Source organism: Ambystoma mexicanum, chromosome 14, assembly GCF_040938575.1.
Source record: "Ambystoma mexicanum isolate Mex_15411 chromosome 14, UKY_AmexF1_1, whole genome shotgun sequence".
Taxonomy (NCBI): Eukaryota; Metazoa; Chordata; class Amphibia; order Caudata; family Ambystomatidae; genus Ambystoma; species Ambystoma mexicanum.
Genome location: NC_090940.1, coordinates 392,412,984 through 392,433,947, shown reverse-complemented (window position 1 = coordinate 392,433,947; position 20,964 = coordinate 392,412,984). Strand labels below are relative to the sequence as shown.

The window sequence follows — 20,964 nt, the reverse complement described above, 5'->3', positions numbered from 1 at the left end:
CCCCCATCAGAGACGCCATGTCACTTCATGCCTCACTGGAGTGCTCCTAGGTGAGGGTCACTCACGCTTTCGCACAGGACAGATGTATTACATATTTGGTATGGAATGGATGTTTGTCATTTCTCTTTCTCCTCCATATGCTCTCGAACAGGTGGAATGCCATGACCCAAACATTGGGTCACTGACTATCAAGAGCTGTCTCAAGAATATATGAATAGGATGATGTCATAGACGAGCAATCCCATGTCTAGCCTAGATGAAGCCTCTACGGCGAAACATTGGCACATGCACCAATGGGTAGTGTAGGCACACTTTGCTTTGTGGAAAGGGAATACGCATAGACAGATTGAATAGTCTAATAAGAATACCTACGTTAGTGTGTTTTTGATGAATACATTGAACTGAGCGCACAGGTTCACTGCAATTCATCAATAGTGAATACGTTTTCACGGATTGAAGAAACCAGTCTAGCCAGTATACTTATACTTTTATTGTCCATTGAGGAATTCTGTTGAACTGAGCGCACCATATTGGGGGGAATTGTTTGTGCTGGTTGTCCCCCTAGGGCTGGTTCAGGTGTAAAAGCCCTTTCTCCCTCATGAGTTGCTGACAGTTCGCTACTATTCTCCACTAGTTTGAATTAACAAAGTATATACTCATGTGCAACACTTAAGCTGCTAGGGTGGCGCTTCACAACTCCAACACTGTTCTTTAGTCCTTTTTCTTATATTCTTCAGAGATTTTCCGGGTTCATATTGTTAAACGGAATGCCTTTTTTTTAAACGCTTTCAGACATTAAGGTAATTCATGTTCTATTTTATTAGGATTATGTACTGTAAATAAAATGAATCTTTTTTTACAGAAGTGTACTTAATGCACTATAATACAAACGTTTTAAATCAAGGTAAACACAGGCGTCTATATGGCAAGATAGCCCGTAGCAGCACACTGCATACATTTCCATTGACTAAAGCGTATCTTTTTGTCATGGTGTGTCCCAAATACATCTCTCTCTTCTGCCACAAAAGAATGCTTATATCGAATGGAGGAAATAAACTCGCTGTGTCGCAGTACAAAAAGACGAGTTCGGTGTTCGGGTAGCGGCACCTCAGCTCTCTAGCAACAGGACTTTGGAACATGTCCTCATTGGAAATGCAAACAAACTACAACCCAATCAGTTTCAAGGAAAACCTCAGCTGTTGGCTGAAACAGAGGTTGCCGCTTCCCCCATATCACCTCCCACTTAACTTGCTCCACTTTCTACCAATCAAATGAACTCCACTTCCCCCCGTATCATCGGCCCTGTGACTTATTGATATTCTGCCTATATATCTTCACCTAGCCGTATGCTTAGGACGGATCTGCTCATTTAATGATAAGTCATTTATAGTGCTGTACAAAGAACATATTTACATACAATTTTCACCCAACAGAATTTGGTGTTCATTTATGGACAAAAGGCTGAGTTAGCCGTATCAGATTCGAATCTGCAGATCACACACAGCTGGCAGCAGTGATTGCTCAACCCACTGAGCTATCTCACTGACTACATAACCGGCTGTATCTGGAATTCTATTTTTTTCTAATGCAAGCATGTTTACCAGAAGTTTGTAATGGCCTCCGCTTTCTGCCCAAGCTGGTTTAAGTCACTGACCATGAACTTGATTCCAAAACTACAAAACATGTATTGCTACTAACACCATGTGCTAATACCCTTATAGACCTCGGGAGGGTCATTATCAACTTCGCTTTAGGCCATAACTTGGTGGCAGGTCCTTATCCCGCAATAACGACCTCTGCCCTCAGTATATAAGACTATCGTATTAAAGCATACAGATAATGACAACCATCCAATCTTTGAAAGAAAATGAATCTGCACCAGGCACCAGATCTTGAAGAAAAGATTCTGGAGTCCACTAATAACAGACATCATTTTAATTGGTCATCTAATCAATTAATATCACACAATATGATAGCATCAATAGCCCAGGCTGCCATCCAAACATGCCTTAACCCCCTCCATGTCCCATGGATTAGGTGCAAGGCTTTTGGCAAAGTAATGCAGATTACTCAAAGCAACATGGTCAAAACCTCATCCATTTGTCAGGAGGTTGTAACAAGAGAAGCTGGTCGAACAATATAAGTGAAGAATACAAAAATTACCTTCGGGGCACGCACAATGATACGGCTAGACCCCAAATGCTAAAACAATCAAGGGTTAATGATAAGCAAGCGTTGAAACATGGAAGGGTGATTTAGTACATCAGACTTGGGAAGAGATGCGGCTGATTGCCATGGGAACCTGCAAAACCTTTGGAGAATTGTCAATACACGGAGTGGCCGTCAACCAACTCACTGGGCGAGTTACTTTTCTGAACTCTATGACATCCAATCTGGTGAAAATAAAGGTTTGGGGCTTGTACGTGTATGTACTGAAGCTCCCGATCAACCTCATGGCCCTGAAGGACTCAACACACCTGAATCAAATAGTGTAGTGCCCGGTGGACGATAATTGTTGAATACATTAATATCCAGATACAGAAACTGTGGCTGCTTTGACCAACCAGCAAACCCATAAAAGCCCAGGGCCTAACTGGGCCCGTTATAGGTTTAAGCTTTTCTGAAATTTTGGAGAACGCTATTGGCTGCAGTTTTTAGTCTTTTTGGTCCTCTGCGCTATTGCCGTTGCATCTGGAAAACAGGCTATGATCTTCCGGATTTATAACAAGCTGTGGCAAAGCCAATAGTCCCAGCATTTTTGTTTATAAGTGTGAGTAGGTGAGTGGATGAACAAGTACTGCATGGGTGGGTGGATGCATAGGCGTAATTTTAGGGTGGGACAAGGGTGTTTGTCCCCCCCCAACTTTTGTGGCACACCATTGTGTCACACTCATTTGGCACGTGCCACTTTCATTTAAATTCCATGTGCCCCCCAATATTTTCAGAAAAGTTACTCCACTGGGTGGATGGAAGAGTGGACAAATATTCTTGGATGGATCACTGGGTGAAAATGGTTGTATGGGTAGATGGATGAATGGGTGATCTTATTTGGCTGGGTGGATGGATACGTGGGGTTCATGGGTGTCCTATTTGTGGTCTGAATGCCATGAGTGTAAAGACAGACACACAAAACAGCGTTACGCGTGTGCCAACCCCGGCAGCCTCCAGACCACAAACGGGGGACTTGGTAAGTCTCGAGAAAGGAGACGCAGTGGCATGATGGCGGGAAAGGAGGGTTGGAGAGGGGGAGGGACACATCACAGTGTGAACTTGGGTAGAGAAGGGGGGGAACCCCAAGAAGTCATGCTGCCAGAATAAACCTGGCAGTTGGCGGCCTTCCGCAACACTATGCTTCTGACAGAGCTATTTAGACATAGAACCGGGTGGCTGAGTGCGTGAGTAAGCAAGAGAGATGGATGAGTGGGTGAACATAGTTATAAGGTATGTGAATCGATTCATATGATTGGCTAGCTGGATATATAGACGGATGAGTGGATGAAGAAGCTATCACTGGATGGATGAGTGGGTAAATGGATGGATGACTGGCTGGATGGCGAGTCAGTGAATATAATTGGATGAGCAGATGAATGAGTGGGCTCATAAGGGTAGACGGATGAGTGGATGAATAAGCGGTTGAATATGGGTGGATGACTGGGTGAATATGGTTGGATGGATGAGTGGATGAATATGCTTGCATGAGGGATGGATCAGTGGGTGATGGTTGAATTAGTGGCTGAATGCAGTCGGTCAGTTTCATTCAAACAGTCACTTTAGGGTCGCCACTTTCCCCTTGAATGAACTTCATGAGAAAAAACAGTTTTGGCATAATGATAAAGTTCACCAAACCGAAAGTAGCCCCCCTAACGTGGACTAACGTGGATAATTGTTTGATTGGATTTTTATATCAATAACACGTGCCAGTAATGACTGAAACCGAGAACCTTTTGTTCTTATACGACAGGCTGCGTGATTAAACTCTATAGGAGTGATTGGTTAGAAACAACTACATGAAACTGTTATTGACCCCCTCTTCAGACAATGAATGTTGTGCTATTGATCCAGTCATGTGCCTTGCTCGTTCCCCGAGCACTAGGAGTGAAGTATAACTGAGCTGCACTAGTTCAATTAAATATATTTGAGAACTGCATCCTTTCTGTACTTGAAATATTGAATGGAACAGTGTGAAGGCAACATGAAGTGGACACAGACAACAGGTTAATGTTTTGTTCTCAAATGCTATATTCATTTAAAATGTAGGTTGGAGTAAGCCATAACTTGCCCCATGCTAAGGTGGGATTTCCCTACCTGATGAAAACGTAGGATAGTCAGTGTCAGGAAGTCCAAATTAAAAGTCTGTATGTGTTCAAAACCTACACTTGCCCTCACAACTAACTGTATACAATGTGTATGGATATCAGCATCAAAATGAATAGTGTTCAAAATAAATTTCAGAGCCTCTTCTAGCTCTTGGCTTGTGATCAGCTTTCCCTTCCCCAAGTTCAAAACAGTTCTCACGGTATTGGGGTTTCCGTCCCCAAGAGGTCAAATCTTCCAGCTTTTGAAATAAACAAAACAGATCCTTAGCACAATTCCCAGCTCTCTGGATATCACTAATTCACATAGGCAGTTCTTTTTCTTTACTTCAAAATCATATAACAGGCTGTTGTCAAACCTAGGCTTTATGGATACTTTCATTGGCTTCTCCACACACGGCACTCACTCTAGACCAGTGGTCTTCAAACTTTTTGACCCCGAGCCCCCCCTAAGAAAAAGTTCTCCGGCCCAGGCCCCCCCTATAAACATGGACTCCAAAATTGTACTCAGTTGTGAACGGTTATCGCGCGCTGGAGTAGAATGGTGCCCCTAACGAAGGAGTGAATGCCAAACACCACGTTGTTTCAAAATCATTGCTTGCAATGATTCAAATCAGATTAGAGGACAAATATTTGTGAACAAAGCATTCCGATTTTGCTACAATACAGAGGACTCAACTAAAAATAGTGTTGGATATTTATTTCACAAAAACGAAAACACCCAATATTGCTGTCCTGTAGTAACATTTGCTTTGCAAGTGCTGTAACAATTTGTTTCTCAAGTACAAAAACGTACTGTCAATGCTGTCACTTGCAAGTTGGGCAGTGGCATACTGGAGAACTAGTGTGAAGGGTGGGCCTGCCTTTCACCAGCCAGCCTGTCAATATTGGGTTCAATTTTTCCAATAGCCAACTGCAGGCTTTCTTCCACCTCCAGCTTTGACCGATATTTTGTCTTTAGGGCTGCAAGTGCAGAGAACCCAATTTCGTACAGGTATGAGGTGCTGAAAGGTAACAGTACATTGACTGCACATTTCGATAAAGTTGGAAACTCTGCAGACACATGTTGCCAAAATGCACCCAAAGACAATTTTCTCAATTGGCTCTCTAGTAGGCGGTCACTTTGGAACTCCATTAGTTCCTCCTGGAGTTGTATTGGGAGATGGGCACCTACGTCAGCTAGGAAAGGCTGAACCACCCAGTCATTCATGTTGCAATTGTCGTCAGGAAAGTACTTTTCGAGACTGGTTCTGAGAGCATTTAAATGGTTTCCAATTACTTCAGAAACACATGAAAGATCATACTCTGTCTCCTCAAGAGCATCTTCTAATAATGGGAACGCATCGGCTATGCCAATATCAACCCTCCTCCTCCAAAGCTCCAGCTTCTTCTTGAATGCCGATATTTTTGCATTCATGGCAAATTATGTGGTTTCTGTGCCTTGCAGGGAGAGGTTTAGAAAATTTAGCTTTTCAAAGATGTCGCCAAGGTAAGCCAACACTATAAGCCAGCGTGGATCACACAAAGGCTCTGCTTTTGTCTGGTCTAACTCCAGGAGAAAGTGTCTCACTTCGTTTCTGAGTTCATAGATGAGATTTAAAACCTTTCCCCTGGATAGCCACCTGACCTCTGTGTGAAACTGCAAAGCATCATGGTCAGCTCCCATTTCTGCATATAAGGTGGCAAACAGACGGGCTCTTGTGGGGTGCATCTTGATAAAATGTACGATCTTTACAACAGAAGTCAAAACCTTTGTCAGTTCATGCCCCATATCGCGCACAGCCAAAGCTTCTCGGTGTATCATGCAGTGTGTCCACACAATATGTGGAGCTACTGCCAATACTTTTGCTTTTAGCCCAGCTCTAGCACCACACATTGAAGGAGCACCATCCGTGCAAATACCAACACACGCCTCCCACTTTAGGTAGTTGGAACTTAGGAAGTTGTTTAAAATTTCAAAGAGTTCAGGTGCAGTTGCTCTGCCCTTAATCTGCTTACACAACAAGAAGTCCTTCAACATCTCCTTTCCGTGGCAGTACCTCACATAGGCAATCAAGTGAGCTTCTTTTGATATGTCAGTGGCCTCATCCAACTGTAGGGCGAACTGGCTGTCTTTCAAGCGCGATATCAATTCTGTACTGATATCAGAGGACAGATCAGCAATACGGCGGCAAATTGTTGTGTCTGACATAGGGATACTTTTGCATTTCTCTGCTGCACTTTCACCAAGCATTACCCGGTTGACAGCGAGAATGGTTGGGAGAATCACTTTCTCAGCATCTGTAAAAGGTTTCTTGTTTTTGCCAAGAAAGTACGCAATATGGTAAGAATCTTTCAAAGCATTTGCAGGTACAGATGCCACACTTTTAACAGTCTCCTTTTGCATTTTTCATGCCTTGCAGCTGCCGTACAAAGAAATCCCTGGTCTTTTTTGCTAAATCGCATGTTTGGTTTCCAAATGCCGCCTTAATTTTGTTGGCTTCAGACTGTCATTTGCTAATGTAGCACCACAAATCAACACATTGCGGCTTCACTTCCCCAGCGACTGTGATGCATGTGAACCCAAAGTCCAAATAAGAGTGATCATATTTCCGTGTTTTTGCATTTCTTTTGTCTGTTCCCTCCTCTCCTTCCGCTTTACGTTTCAGATCCCTACCATCTTTGGGCACTAGAAAACGATCCATCGAGAAAAGGAGCCTGAACCTGTCGAAACATTGCAAACGGTTTAAAAAAAGTAAAACTGCACCCCCAAAAAAGCGTAAACATGGCAAACACAACATTCAAAGAGTTAAACTGAGCCATGTGAAAAGGTTGGGGTTGGTGCGAAACACCCCATGCAAAAAAGGGTCAGAAATATGGGGTGGGGAAAAAAGGACAGGCGATTTTTAAAAAGCAAACATTCAGCAAAAAACAGGCTGAAAAGTTTGGTAGTGGGGGAGGGAAGCCCCACAAAAAAATGGGTTAGAAACACTCGTTGGATTAAAATACATTGGTACAAACCTCAGAAGAATTACTATTCAGATCATGCAGGCCTAGCTCTAATTTTCTTTTGCAGTCTGGCCCCGGACTAGGTTGCAGGTGCAACCTTGCACAGGGTGGATATAAAACATCAGCATATTTACGCATCCAATGGCACACAGGGAAAATAAATCCTTACCTGCGTGACTGGGGCAAGTGCTTCACTGGGATTTTCTTGCCGGAACACAGGTGGTTTGGTTGATCGACTGACGCTTGGAGCAATGCTGCTGCAATGAAAACAGAACAGTTAGTCAAGGTTACATGGAGCAATACTGCTGCAATGAAAACAGAACAGTTAGTCAAGGTTACATGGAGCAATGCTGCTGCAATGAAAACAGAACAGTTACACAAGGATATATGGGTCTTCCTGAGACTTCAAATTAGGATTAGATGAGCAGGGGCTAAACCCAGCTCTTGGGTAAAATGCATCAGAGATAGGTACAGCCCCAGAAATAGATAAGTTTGAAATCCCTGATTCAAATACATGACCCGCATGGCGCTGCCACCCCTGTCCCCCAGACGCCCTTCCTACCTACTCTCAAATGGCACTGGCACCTACCAGGGAAATACGAAGATCGGACGACGGGCAGGAAAGATCCGTCAAAGTATGGGAAGGCGAAGGTCCTCTGGCGCAAGTGCTGCAGGTCTGGGGGGAGGAGAGAAGGTGTTAGAGCAGAGGTGGGGAGGCATCACTGTTAAAGACAGGCTTTTAACATGCAAACACAACACCGGCAGATCTGAGGAGTGACTAGTAAACATTGTGTATAGCGTAGGCTCGTGCCATCGACATATTAAAAATTAAATGGCTGTCACATACAACACGTAACCGAGGCAGAGGCAAGGGTAACACAGGCAGAGGCGAGGTTAATACAGGCAGAGGCGAGAGCAGAGCAGTTTCAGTCCCCCACTTGCCTCCATGGGCGTAATTTTAGAGGGGACAGGGGTGTTTGTCCCCCCCACCCCAACTTTCATGTCACACCATTTTATCCCCATTCATTTAGCTGGGGAAACATTTCAGCAGATGTCATGTCCCCCCCAATATTTTCAGCAAAGGTACTCCACTGCTTGCCTCCTCTTCTCCATGGGGCATGGGGTGGGGGAGTGAAGCTGCAAAAAATGAGTTGTCCAAATTGCACACCACTTGTTAAGAAAAAAAGAAAGTATTGCTTAAGGTGGTAAAGACATTTTAGAAGTATAAAAGTGCAGGGGAGAAGACAACAACCCTGGCACAAAAATTGTAAATACAAAAAAGTCACAAGAAATGGTCTCCAAGAATAAAAGATATTCCCGTGCCCTGCACACTAGGATACTTCTTCAGAGTAAATTCTCGAAAGAGGTAAGGATCATTAGAGCAGAGCGGTAATGATCATCACAATATGATAAATTTGAATGAAATATATCATACATTTTGTAAGGATTTTTAGGTAAATAATCAACTTCTTAGCGCTTCAAATGATTTGTAGATGGGCTTCAAGAAGAAACAGAATTTATTCTGCTTTTCCCGCTCAAAGCGTTGCCTTCATCAACAGCATTACTATTCAATTTTTCAGAATCCCAAAACCTGCTCGCCTCCTCTCCCCATGCCCCCTAATGTGGGGGGTTGCAGAGGGGAGAGGGGTGCAGGGGGGACCGGTGCTGAATTAATAACGCAGCTCCTTCATGGCAGATTGCTGTCTGCCATGGGGGAGCTGCGTTATTAATACAGCACCGGCAGAGCAGTTTTGGTCCCCCGCTCGCCTCCTCTCCTCCATGCCCCCTAATGTGGGGGGTTGCAGAGGGAGAGGGGCGCCTGGGGGACCGGTGCTGCATTAATAACGCGGCTACCCCCATGGCAGATTGCTGGGCTCCAGCAATCTGCCATGGGGGAGGCCGCATTGTAAAAAACGCCGGCAGGGTAGTTTCAGTCCCCTGCTCCCCTCTCCTCCTCCGTGCCCCATGGAGGAGAGGAGGCGAGCGGGGGACCAAAACTGCTCTGCCGGTGCTGTATTAATAACGCAGCTCCCCCATGGCAGACAGCAATCTGCCATGAAGGAGCTGCGTTATTAATACAGCACCAGCAGAGCAGTTTTGGTCCCTCGCTCGCCTCCTCTCCTCCATGCCCCCTAATGTGGGGGGTTGCAGAGGGAGAGGGGCGCCTGGGGGACCGGTGCTGCATTAATAACGCGGCTCCCCCCATCGAAGATTGCTGGGCTCCAGCAATCTGCCATGGGGAGCCGCGTTGTAAAAAAACACTGGCAGGGCAGTTTCAGTCCCCTGCTCGCCTCTTCTCCTCCATGCCCCATGGAGGAGAGGAGGCGAGCAGGGGACCGAAACTGCTCTGCCGCTGCTGTATTAATAATGCAGCTCCCCCATGGCAGATTTCTGGGATCCAGCAATCTGCCATGGGGGAGCTGCGTTATTAATACAGCACCGGCAGAGCAGTTTTGGTCCCCCGCTCCCTTCCTCTCCTCCATGCCCCCTAATGTGGGGGACGCAGGAGGAGAGAGGCGAAGGGGGGACTGGTACTGTATTAATAACGCGGCTCCCCCATGGCAGATTGCCACGGGGGAGCCGTGTTGTAAATAAAGGGTCACTTACCTCTCACAGGCGGCGGCAGCAGGAGCAAGGAACACAGGACACCACAACGCAGCCTGGACGCGCGATCCAAATTCAGGAAAGCGCGCGTCCAGGCTGCGTTTATTTCCTGTTTCATGGCCACGCCCCCAGCACATCCCACTGGCTGAGCATGTGCATGGGAGCCAGTGGCTCCCCATTGCACATGCTCAGTTCAGTGCAGGAAATAAATAAATAAATAAATAAATTTAAAAAAAAGTGTTACTCTTCTTCTGCGCCAGGCATCACGCGCCCCCCCAGGCATGGTGGTGCGCCCCCCAAGGGGGGCGCGCCCCACAGATTGAAGACCTCTGCTCTAGACACAGTTGTCAGACCACACAGTCAAGAGAGGGCAGAGAGGGAGAAAGGAGGGAGGGGGAAGTGCCAAGGAAGGGGAGTGGTGGGAAGAGAGCAAAGTAATCAAAAGAAACAACAATAACAGTTACGAACACAGCTTCAGGGACCTTGGTCCAAAAGACCGTCGAATTTAACATGGGATGACTTCATGACACAGGGTGTTCTTAACAGAGTCATAATTTCCCTTTCGGTGGGTCTCACACAGCCTCAGCGGCTACAGGGTCGCCCTTGGCCTTTAGCCATCCTCTTCCCATCTTCTCCATATTTTCCCTGCCTTTTGGGGGCACCCTCTTGCTTTATACACCCGGTGCTCCATTACCACACATATGTCCACGTCCGTGACCCACTGGTCATAGCTGGGTGTGCGCTCCGAGCCCCACAGTTGTGCAATGTTCCGCCTAAGGACTGCAAACGCGGTTGACCACAGCAGTTTCTCATAGCGAGATAAGTCAGTTTCCCCGGAGACCCCCAGGAGCAATTGTTTCGGGCACCTCTGTATCGCCTTTCCCAGAACGTTAGACAGTTTATCGCAGCATTTCTGCCAGAGCAATTGAATATTACTACATTCCCACAAGATATGAAAGAAGGTACCTTCCTCTCGCTTGCAGCGTAGGCACCTTTTGTCCGCGGTCCTGCCCCATCGGAAGAGTGCTACTCTCGGGTAGTAAGTGCGATGCAGGATCTTCAACTGGACGAGTCGGAGTCTCGAAGAGATGGTGGTTTCACACGGGTACATCAGGGATTCCGTACAGTCTTCCGGGAGGAGTGGGCCCACGCCTCTTTCCCATTTTGATTTCAGGCTGGATAGTTCTGATGTTGCGAAGGAAGTTATTACAGTGTACATGGTGGAGGTGACCTTCCGCTCTACCCGATCCAGACTATGTTTCGTTCAAGCGGAGAGCTTTCGGGCAGGTCTTGTATGGTCCATCGGTGGGTCGTCCAGGCGTGATTTAGCTGCATGTGGTGGAACCTTTCTGTGTCCGGCAGGGAGAACCTCTCTTGCATTATCTCGAATGTTGCCAGGTTGTCTTCCTGTACCACATCTCCAACGGTAGTGATTCCACGCTGGGTCCACTCGGGCCATTTCGGCAGTTTTCGTACTTCGGGAAGGTTGCAATTGTTCCACAACGGTTGGGCCAATGTTATTTTCCCGCCCACCCCAAGAACCGAAGCGCTTCCTTCCAAATTCTAGTTATGTAGGATGCTATGTCAGATTTCGGAGGGCGGTCCAAGTCTCTGTAGAGGTGCTCTATTGGCTTATTTGTAGTGTTACAGTGGAGGCCCTTGATGTGCGGGGGGCTCCCGTCACCGTGAAGCATGTCGTTTACCACCTCCATCTGGCTGGCCCAGTAGTATGATTGCATCCTGGGCAGCCCGATCCCCCCCTCCCAGACGGACCTCTGAAGGGTGGCAAGAGCAATTCTCGGGTGGCCTCCTTTCCAGAGCAGTTTCCGGAGGGTGCATTCGATTTTGTGGAAGTCCCGTTGGTCGATATACAATGGCACATTTTGCAGGATGTATAGACATTTAGGGAGGGCGATCATTTTAAACAATGCTGCCCTACCCATCAGTGTCAGTGACAAGGAGATCCAATGGCGGGTGTCGTCCGAAAAGTTTGCCACCAAGGGGGAAAGGTTCAGGGCAGTATATTCAGTAAGGTGCATTGTGATGTGTATCCCCAGGTATTTGAACTGTTCCTTCTCGATCTGGTAGGGGCCGGTCGCCAGACTCACCAATGGGGTATTCCCTATAGGGAAGAGGATGGACTTGGACCAGTTCACGCGTAGTCCACAGAATGCCTCATATTGGCCCAACAGTTGGACGACTCTGGGGCAGGAGGTGTTTGGGTCCTTCAGGTAGATGAGTAGGTCATCCACGTAGAGGGATATTCTGTCTTCCCAGGTATCGGACCACCGGAAACCTTCCCAGGTTAAGTCGTTTCGCAGCAGGATCACCAGGGGTTCGATCGCAATAGCAAAGATCATGGCCGATAGTGGGCAGCCCTGCCTTGTACCCCTTCCCAGACCAAACAGTTCTGATCACCAACCGTTGACCCTGGTCCTAGCAACCGGGGATTCGTATAGCAGCCTCACCCAACTCATGAAGTTCTCGCCGAAGCCCATGCGGCGCATTATGGTACAGCAGCCTCCCATCTCACCGAATTGAAGGCCTTTTCAAAGTCAATTGCTAACAGGGCCAGTGGCCCCTGTATGCTGTCGGCTCTTTCCAAAGCCGCGAATAATCTGCAGAGGTTCATGTGAGTTGATCTTTGTGGCATGAAACCGCACTGGTCCGGGTGAATCAAGGAGGGAATTACCTCTTGTAGGCGGTCCGCTAGAAGCTTCGCCAGTATTTTAGTCTCAGAGTTGATGAGTGAGATGGGCCTGTACGAGCTACATCTTTCCAGAGGCTTGTCCGGCTTTGGGATCACTACTATCGTTGCTTCTCGGAGATCTGGAGGGAGAATGCCCTTTTCACGTGCATGGAGGTACATTTGCAGGAGCTGGGGGGCTATCACGTTGGTACCCACCCTTCGCCATAGCTCTACCGGGAAGCCGTTTGGACCAGGAGTCTTACCGGTCTGGAGGCCAGAAATGGCAGCTAGGATCTCATACTCAGTGATCTCCCGCTCCAGTCATTGCCGCTGCGCCTCATTCAGGGTAGGGGTTTCAATTCGGTCCATAATCGTAGCCTCCATCGGGGTTGCGGAATCACTGTATAGCTCTGCGTAATATTCCGCGAAGCCCTGGGTTATTTCCCGGTCCGTCACCCTTGCGTTCGATCCGTCCGCTTCGAGTCTCCGGACATGGCTGTGTCCCTGCTCCTTCCCTTCCAGCCATGCCAGCATCTTGCCGGCCTTGTCACCCGTTTCATAGATCCTTGCTCTCATTGCAGTGTGCGCTTGGCGCGTATTGTCCATCGCTATGCTTTGCAATCTTTTTTGTGCTAGTAGCAACGTCCGGTTAGAGGCCGGCATATTTTCGTTTACGTGCCTCTCCTCTGCCTGCTTAACCTGGAGCTCCGCTTCAAGAATCTTGCTCATGTGCAGCCTCCTTTTGGCCGCCGGCCATGATATTAGTTCGCCCCTTAGCACCGTTTTATAGGCTTCCCATAGCATTTCAGGGTTCGTTGCCGTCTGTGTGTTTAATTCAAAGTATGTGTTGGTGGTCTCCTGTAGTTTGTCTACCAGCTCAGGATCTCCCAGACAGTAAGTGTTCAGGCGCCAACATGGCGGTGGGAGCCTCTGGGACGTTATGAGTAGCATTTATAGCAGAGAGTGATCAGAGATGCCTCTAGGCAGCATGTATATTTCCTGTGCCCTATATAGGTCAGTTGCGGGAGTGAAGAAATAGTCCAATCTGGAGAGCGAGGCATGGGCCCCCGAGTGGAAAGAGTACGCTCTAGCGTCTGGGTGAAGTTCCCTCCACACATCGCACAGGCCGAGTGCGTTGGCGAATGTAGCAAACCTAGTGGGGACTTTGGGGTTCCTATTTCGTATGTGCGATCTGTCCAGGGTAACATTCATGACTTCATTGAAGTCACCACCTAGTATCAGGCAGTCGGAGGTATCATTAGCGATTAACGGGGTAATGTCAGTGAGCAGTGATTCTAGAAGGGTCGGTGGTGCATAGATAGATATCAGTGCAATGGATTGCCGCCATAGGTCACCCGTCACATATATGTATCTGCCGCCTGTATCATGGGTCACCGTGTAGAGGTGGAGGGGCAGGTTTTTGTGTATCACGATCATGACGTCTCTTGAGCCCTTCGTGAAGCCTGAGTGAAATATCATCTTATAGTTTGTACGCCTAAATAGGGTGCATTCTGTACCTGCAAGGTGTGTTTCGGACAGGAACACTATGTCAGCCCCCCGTCTATTCAAAAATTGGCGCACCAGGCGGCGCTTTATTGCATTGCCCAAGCCATTGACGTTCCACGACATGAGCCTCAGTGTTCTGAGAGTATCGACATTATTATGATACTCTGCCATGTGAGTATGTGTTGGTGGCTGCCCTAATTGTCACCGGCAGCGTTGTGCGCTTGTTGGGAATATGCCCGTGGTGTACTGACAACCTTTCTGGCCATGTTCCTCTATTGGTTCGACATGTCCCCGATGAAGCTTTGCTTAACAAACCGAAAACCCCCCACCCCATGCTCCTCCCAACTAGAAGCATTGGTCGCCCAAACAAAGAATCTGTGCTGTCAACTGGACACCTAACATGCACTGAACTTAATAACAAATAAAAGTGGCCTTCCCCTAAGAGGAACCCGGGGGGAAGGTAATACTCCTCTAAAGGTGGTCCCGGAGGGAGCCCATGTGTGTGCTACGCCTGGAATTTATTTCACTCTCCTTCTATTGTAGGGCTTGGGGCATACCGCGGCCGCTACAGGTGGATCTATGCTGCCTATTATTGTGTGTTTGTGTGCGCTGTGGGAAGATTTGTGATCTGATTTGAGTACCTCAGTGTGGTCACAGGATTTGTCAGCCAGGGTAAGGGGTTATCATCCCCCCTAGGTCTTCTGGTGGGTCCTGCGGTGGTGGTCGGCGGGGTTCTCGCCGTTGGTTTGGTGGAAGTCTTCGATTTCTTCCCCTATTTTCGCAGGGGGCGGACCAATCTCCCTCTATGTTTTGCTCGGCCCAGCGCCAGGCCTCCTTAGGATCACTAAAATGGACTGTTGTGCCCTTGTGATAAATCTGAGCTGTGCAGGGAAAAGCAGGCCGTATTTCGCGCCCATCGTGTTTAGCTGCCTTTTCAGGGAGTCGAAAGATTGCCTTGCCCTTTGCACTTCCCTCGTGTAATCCGGGAAAAAGGCGATTTTAGAGCCGTTGAACATGACCGCCCCATTGGCGCGCGCATGTTGCAGCAGGGCGTCGCGGTCTCTGTAATTTAAGAATCTTGCTATTACAGTTCGTGGAGGGGCACCAGGCGGTGGTCTGCCTGTGGGCTCCCTATGTGCCCTCTCTATGGAAAAGAACTTGGAAAAGGCATCGGGCTCGTACAGGTCAGAGAGCCATTGTTCTAGAAAGAGTTCCATGCAGGCGCCCTCTGCCTTTTCGGCTATACCCAGGTTGCGCACATTGTTGCGTCTGGACCTGCGCTCTCCCTCTTCAATTCTGTCTTCAAGCACCTTCAATTTGGACATTGTGTTATGGAGCTTCTGTTGCACGGTGTTCATTCTGTCCTCTGTGTTGGAAATGTGCTGCTCCACCTCCCCGGCACGTGCCGTCAGTTTTTGGAGGTCGTGCCTGAGGAGGGAAACATCCATGCTAATTCCGTCCATTTTCTGCTCCATGGACGTGCGGGAGTCGGTAATGGCGGCCATGATGTCTTTAAGCGATATTCCTTGGTCCGTCTCCATGTCGTCTGATAATTGCGGGTGGTGTTCAGTGGGCTGGGGTGGAGGGATGGTGTACTGGTCCATTTTTCTTTGGGCATGAAGCTTCCTTGGCCTGTCTTTCCCCATGGCACCCAGACCACCTTGTACGCTGTATGGGCCGATGTGGGCGCCCGTCCATCCAGCTTTTGCCTGAGCACCACGCTACCGGGTGTGCCTCTTCTCTCTTTTACCTTGTTGGCAAATCGTACCCTCTGTTGCTGTTGTGCCCCAGGGATATGCCCTCACTCCAGGGCCGGCGCAACCGCCAGTTACCCAGCAGCAGCACGCTTCCCGGGGCAAGGCGTGTCCCTCGTTCTCGCACTGGCGCGTATGCTACTGGGGCAGCGGCACCCGCAGGGGCGGAGAGGCGGAAGGGCCTGTTTCTCCGGGCCTCCCCGCTCCCTTATTATCGGAGGGCAGGGCTCACACGGGTGCACGATCCTCTCTCCCCCTGCAGGCCTTCTTGACTTCCCGGCCACTGATGGTGCTCCGGTCGGGCCCCGGAGGGGCGGGAGCCAGCACGGGGGGCCTAGGCGCACTTTTCGGCAGGCTCTCCCGCTGCTCTCTTGTCTGTGCTGTCCTGCAAGAGCGTGTCCGCCGAACGGGGCCTCCCCGGGACTCCGCTGGGCCTGCACCTTTCTTCCGCTGTGATCGACCAGTTCGTTGCAGTTTGGACACCATCTCAGCGCGGCCTCGCTGAGTACGCACAGGACGTTCAGCTGCGTGCGCCTGTGGCCATTGTGAAGACGGGCTGGTGGTTGTCGCCACAAAACTTCACATGGTCGTCTCCGGGGAATCCGACCGCGGTTCTCTTCGATCTTCGCTCCGGGTGTGCCCAAGTATGTTCGCTGTCACATCGGAGTATTTCCAGCTCTTTTTACCCCCGAAAAGAGGCTTTTTTATAACAGGATGTTAGTGCGGCCGCGGGAGCCGAGCAGGCGCACGTCTACTGCATCCTGCGGTTAGCCACGCCCCGCCTTATTATAGCTTTGAGTTCATTCGGTATTCAAAGGTACCTATTTGCACATTTAAAATTACTTGAAATGATTTTCAGTTTGTTCAGTATTCAAAGCCACTTGCTTCAGCATTCAAAGTACTTGTAATGACTTTCAGTTTGCTCGTTTTTCAAAGGGTACTTGTTCGGGCATTCAAAAAGTACTTAGAACCACTTTCAGTTCGTTCGGTATCCAAACAACAATGTTCAGTGCCTCACCGCCTGCAAACCCTGTGCTTCCTATTCACTCACCGGTCGGAGCTTACAGTATTATGAGGTCTCTACCGCTCGGGTTCTCGCCTGATCGAGCAAGACCGCGCTCCACCCCCAGCAGCTCTTCATGGCGTTGATCCACAGCAATGCTCTGCCTGCAGCCCAGGACTTCTGTGACCACTTTGTTCGGTCACGCCGGATTTCCACATGCCATCTGCTACCGGCCTCCTGCTTTCATTAGCATTGCTTTCTGGTGCATAAACTTTGCATTGGCAACCGGGTCTCGAGCGCTTCACTTGCCACTCCACTGCTTGGGAGTTGCTTCCCCAGCTGCTGCCTCTGCCTCCTCGGCTCACACTCCACAGCAGACTCCATTTCCAAACAGAGTTTGGGTTTAAAGTGTTCACCACCATAATGATCCCAGGAAAGACTAGACCGCTCATCATCAGAACGGTAGTTCAGCTTTATATGTGTTGTCCTACTCCTCATCCCAGTACACAGCTGATGCGGATAAATGTTTGTTTTAACAAAAGGATGCTGACACGTGTCTGCATTAATAAAAGGGGCCTGATATGTGTTTGTCTTAATCAAATGAAGATTTGTCTTCCTAGTTGGTCTCTTCCTCATCCCAGTGTTGAGGTGATGTTTCTAAAGGGGCCATTTTGAAGGGAGGAAAAGGGAAAGTGTTGACAGTAGCCTACAAAGGCTTGAGGGTTCAAGGGTTCAAAGGGAAAAGGGAAAATGGGATACCATCTCTCACCCAAGGACGTCCTCTCCTCACTCCCCAAGTTCCCGCCACCCAGATTATCCTCCCTTGCATATCCACCCCCAGGGTCAGGATCCAAAAGCAATGGCCTTTCCCTGGCCACCTGAGAGGAGTATCCAGGGGGAAAAGAAGTGAGGATGCCCTCAGGTTCCTCACAACAAAAGACCACAGCTGTTCTGACTTGCATTGGCATGTGCGACTATGACTTCTTTTGGTTGAAAATTACAGAAGTAGCAGTGCAAGAGCTGCGGCTCATAATTGATTGGCATTTGAAAATGGACTGTTTTCCAATAATGTTAACAGAGTACCTTACAATCTCCGGTTCCCTTTGCAGCTATTGGCAGTGAGCACTATTTCCAGGGCCACACAATTTGTAATGACAACCTGGAATGCATATGTTACAATAATTTGAATTTGTTTACTGAATATTTTTATAAACACACTTTAAAAAGAAGCACATATGTAATATAAAGTATCCTCGAAACTGAAGTTGTGGCAGAACTTGCCTTGGGAAGAACACATTTAGAACACTGCAAGATCGCTGCCATAGTATGTGGTCGTCAATGAGGAGTATGGAGAGCAAAAACTAAAGACAGACTGTATTCAATGAATGTGACCTTAGTGCCTTGTCTTCCATTCTCCATCCCGACGAACAAGCAATATCCTGATCTCAGCCACAAACGATTCTTCCCAGGCATAGTATATTGCAAGTGTCACTGTGTGGTGGGCAGGAAAGGGCCCTATAATGTAAAAAAAAAAGCACATTTAATAAATCTCTTCCCAACTTAAACAGTGCCACGTGCTCTTACAAAATGGCCCCTCTAATTGGGATGCACTGGCTATGCACAATGGAGCAGCCCACTGCAACCAGGGCACCAGCCTATTATGCATCTTCATGAGCTCTAGTGAGCAAAGGTTGACCTAGCCAGACCTAAAAAACTAGAAATGTCTTGCCCAGAATCTTACCATCCCATCTCAGCAAGCTCTATGGTAAGTTGATAGTTGAATCCTGAACTGGTTATTGACAATAAATATCAAGACCGATATACAGCACAGTTTCCGGGAGCATTTGGCGACTATTTCACAGTGTGCAAACTTCTGGCTAGTGCTTTCTCATATATGTAAGTCCACGGAGGCTTTACCATCTAGCTTTCATGGACCTGTCCACTGCTTTTGACTGTGTGGGTACAACTAGTCTGTGGGCAACCCTTTTAGATATGGGACTTTCTAAGGGTTCATCGCCGTCCAGATAGAATAGCACCATGATAAGCGGGAAAGGTAAAGTATGGATATGAAGGTGAATTAACACCCTCCTTTCATTTTAAAAAGGGGGGGTGATCAAAAGATGCATACTGGCTCCTTTACTTTTCACCCTCTACAGAAATTCCTTGGTATTAACTTTGGAAATTGAAACTCTTGATATCCCATGATTAAGGCTTTCCAACAAGCTTGTATGGTCCTTTAGTAGGAGAACATTAATGTAATGTATAAACAGGCGAATAGAGCCATTTTGTAATGTTCAGCAAAGCTAGGAAGGCAAATTATTGGGCTAATCACTGGGATTTATAACACTCAATAGATTATCGTAGCATCCTACAGGACGCAGTATGGGGGATGGTCTCACCCGATATGTTAAATGTTTCTGGGAACAACTTCCTGAAGCATTTGCTGGGGGTACTCCATTGTGCGCCATCATATATAATAGTGAACTGTGTTGTAATGTGTCTTACAAGCTGAGTGGATGACATCACTGCTGAATGGAATCTAGTGATGTCAGTGTGAGAGGAGTGTTGGTGTGTGGGGGTTCTATGCTTGGCAGTTGGAGTTATGCTGACTTGGAAAGGACATGCCAATGTTTTGTTCCTGGCTTTGAACTACAATAAATCTACTTAACAACTTACCTGCTGGCTCGGGTGTCCATCAGCTTCCAAGTTATTACAAACTGGAGTACGCTTTATTTCGGACATTGTAGCTAACCTCCTTGAATGTTGCACTTCAATTAGTGTCCCAGAAGTATTGGACCAAAACTAAAGCTATATTAACTGATGGGTAACAAAGTAAGATCATTAAACAGGTCGATTGGATCCAATAGGTTAAAGGTCACTTAAAGTGCTTAAAATTGACAGCATAGTTTACTGATCAGAATTCTATACTGTTAAATGCTAATACACAAGTACCTAAGAGCCTGTGCTAACTATTTAGTTTGATCCTCAAAGAAAAGGCACCTGGCAAAAATGTTTGTGAAAGCTTTATCTACCTTCAGTGCCAACCAGATGGTTTTATCCTTTCAATATACACAGAATTAAACAGGCAGTGTTAGCGATCAGATGTAGGATAGGGTTCCTCTGATTAGACATTCTCACAGCAGATGGATGACGACAATCATCATGAAATTATATCCTTGTCCGATAATCATTCAGTTAAGACAATCATGCATTTCTTGTTTTATTGCTCATTTTTATTGCTCACTTAAAGCTAATACCAGCATACCATTGCTGGAAGAGTATATTTTCCAACAAAGTAACCTTGTGTCTTTTTATCGGATATTCATACCTGTTTTGCTTTGGACACATGCTTACAAGTGGTATTGGCTTTAAAAGCAAAGTGCCATGTTTCTCCCACAAACATTGAATTGCAAAACCCTAAACTCACTTCTGCAGGACCTTAAATGGGTGCTTGTTGTCAACATGGCTTCCAAGAGTGCAAACCCTTGCAAAACAGATTAAAGGAAAAAATAGCCGTGGTATGGTCTAGGCAAGTTTGGACCTCCAGGCACCAGCTCAACATCTTTTTTAACGTACGTGATGATACACTGGAACACATCTTTTGAGATGCTGAGTCACCAAACACTCTTGCTCCACCATGGCATAACCTAAATGGCAGCCATGTCTCCTATACCTAAAGCAGAGGCCTGCTCTTGGCCAATGAATGAGGCTTGCTTGTGAGCCTGCATGGACACAGACGTGTATGAAGGGTTACAGACTTGAAGTCAGGCTCAGACTGGCCTATAGGGCAATAGGCCGAGGGCCGAACCAAAAACGCAAAATGCTGGTTTGGGTCCGTTTTCTTGGTCAAAGTGGTCCACTTTTTTGGGCCAATGTGGGCCAGTTTGATGAGTTACTTCACAGTGTTGCTGATAAATATTCTTTAAAATGTACAATTTGCAACACATTTTATTTTTAAAAAACTCCCCCTTGTGTACTACTCCAACACAAAAGGACTGAAGAGACATTTGCAACTGTGGGCCAATACAGTTGGGGAAGCTAAATGGGTTTCACATTTCAGCAACCTATATAAACTTCCAACGTCATCAAAGAATGAACCTTCGACAT

At 47.4% G+C, this 20,964-nt stretch overlaps 1 long non-coding RNA gene across 1 annotated transcript in view; it reads right to left on the bottom strand.

Annotated features, from left to right (window-relative positions):
* LOC138527303 (uncharacterized) overlaps nt 1–20,964 on the bottom strand; it is a 488,084-nt gene that overhangs the window by 279,955 nt on the left and 187,165 nt on the right. Inside the window, exons 2-3 of the long non-coding RNA XR_011283878.1 lie at nt 7,891–7,977; nt 7,471–7,558 (exon numbers count right to left, since the gene is read on the bottom strand). This is a non-coding gene — a long non-coding RNA (uncharacterized lncRNA). The remainder of the gene's footprint in view (nt 1–7,470; nt 7,559–7,890; nt 7,978–20,964) is intronic.